At 34.8% G+C, this 2,302-nt stretch overlaps 1 non-coding gene across 1 annotated transcript; it reads left to right on the forward strand.

Moving 5' to 3' along the window:
• The first annotated feature begins 572 nt into the window (after positions 1 to 572).
• Positions 573 to 679, forward strand: LOC128568356 (U6 spliceosomal RNA). Its single transcript, XR_008375146.1, has one exon. It is a non-coding gene; the product is annotated as a U6 spliceosomal RNA (small nuclear RNA).
• Positions 680 to 2,302: the final 1,623 nt, after the last annotated feature.

Genomic DNA, 2,302 nt, shown 5'->3' on the forward strand with positions numbered 1-2,302 from the left:
GACACAAAGTATAATAATTGGTTACATAACCATAGAAAATTAATTCAGTGATTGATAAAAGATTTTTAGTTGCAATATCAATTCTTGGATTGAAATATATTTTATATATTTTAATTTATTTAAATCATTTTCTTATTAATGTTAATATTGTCCCATCTTTGGTGAGTGCGAGCATATTAAAATTGCCTCTTAAATATTGATGACACACCATACAGACTTTTAATGGACTTTTGCTTTTTGATATAACCAGTGGATCCAGGCTCATCTTGCATACTTTCTGTCCCAGGTGGAAAATCAGCCATTTGTCTATAGATCTCTAATTTATTTTTTGAATTTAGATACCATAAAAATCACCCATTTAAAGTATACAATTCAATGGCTTTTAGTATATCCACAGTTGCTCAATCACCATTAGATTGTATTTTCAGAACATTTTCATCACCTCATTTAAAAAAACATGTATTCCGGGGCGGCGCCTGTGGCTCAGTCGGTAAGGCACCAGCCCCATATACCGAGGGTGGCGGGTTCAAACCCGGCCCCGGCTGAACTGCAACCAAAAAAAATAGCCGGGTGTGCTCGCTTCGGCAGCACATATACTAAAATTGGAACGATACAGAGAAGATTAGCATGGCCCCTGCGCAAGGATGACACGCAAATTCGTGAAGCGTTCCATATTTTTTAATAAAGAGTCTGCTGACTTCTTAGCAAAAAAATAAATAAATAAAATAAAAAATAAATAAAATAAAATAAAATAAAAAAAAATAGCCGGGCGTTGTGGTGGGCGCCTGTAGTCCCAGCTACTCGGGAGGCTGAGGCAAGAGAATCGCTTAAGCCCAGGAGTTGGAGGTTGCTGTGAGCTGTGTGATGCCACGGCACTCTACCAAGGGCCATAAAGTGAGACTCTGTCTCTACAAAAAAATAAATAAATAAATAAATAAAACATGTATTCGTTAGTATCATTCCTCATTCTTTCTCCATTTCTCCAGTTAACTTGTGTTTATTCCCATGGTATCTGTTTAATACGCTGCATATATCTTTTACTTAAATCCTTGTCCATGTGACTCAATCACTTCATGACTGAGGTAAGGAATAACATGTTCATAGAACAGAAGTCTATTGGAATAGAAGTGGTTTAGTGATAATCTCTTTGGCCATCAATTTCTTGATCTGTGTTGGGTATTAATGTGTAAGAGCCTACTCTCCCAACATTTCTCTAGAGGCTAGAAAGAGTTCCTGAATTTGTTGTCATTTCTGCCTTGCTGGCCACCAGGACTGGAAAAATCTGATCCAGTTTCCTTTCTCTCCTTATGTTTTCCCACCAGGACATCATGGGTTTTTACTAGCCATGAACTGAAAATGGTTTGCATTAATATCCATAAATGTATTCATCCTTCAATTTATAAAATATACTTTACACACCATTCTTACCTCTTTGAGTTTTCTACTGTCATATGAGAATAGCATCCCTCAATAACATATAATTATGTGTGGAAAAATAAAAGTGCCCCTGAAAAGGACACTAAAGACAACCCATGTTCATGAATTATAAGAATAAAAATTATAAAATGACCGTAATACCCAAAGTGATGTATGATTGAAGGCAACCCCTATCAAAATATAAACAAACCTTGGAGATATTGTGGCTTTGCTTCCAGACCACCACAATAAATCAATTTCTTACTGTTTGCAATAAAGTGAGTCATATAATTTATTCTTGGTTTCTTAGTGCATGTAAAAGTTATTTTATATTCTTTTATAGTCTATTAAGTGTGCAATAGCATTACATCTTTAAAAAATACATACTTTAATTGAAAAATACATTATTGCTAATAATGCTAATCATCATCAGAGCCTGTAGTGAGCTGTAATGTTTATCGCTGGTGAAGGGTCTTGCATCAACACTGATGGCTGCTGACTTATCAGTGGTGTGGTTGCTACGGGTTGGAGCAGCCGTGGCAATTTCTCAAAATAAGACAATGAAGTCTGCCACATTGATTTTTCTTTTCATGAAAGATTTCTCTGTCATCTGATGCTACTCAATAGCATTTTACTCACAGTAGAACTTTCAAAATTTGAGTCAATCTTTCAAACCTTGCTGCTGCTTTTTTAACTAAATTTATGTAACAATCTCTTCATCAATACTTTGGCAAGCTATCTGTCCTTTTATGTTGTTTCTAGTCCTTTTTTCCATGCAAGTATTTTTGGATTTTTTTAAATCGCCAAATATATCAATAATATTCCTTATTACCTTTGAACATTAAAGCGTTGCATTGTTTTACATTTTACATTTGACTCTGATATA

The sequence above is a fragment of the Nycticebus coucang genome, chromosome 16, assembly GCF_027406575.1.
Source record: "Nycticebus coucang isolate mNycCou1 chromosome 16, mNycCou1.pri, whole genome shotgun sequence".
NCBI classification, from domain to species: Eukaryota; Metazoa; Chordata; class Mammalia; order Primates; family Lorisidae; genus Nycticebus; species Nycticebus coucang.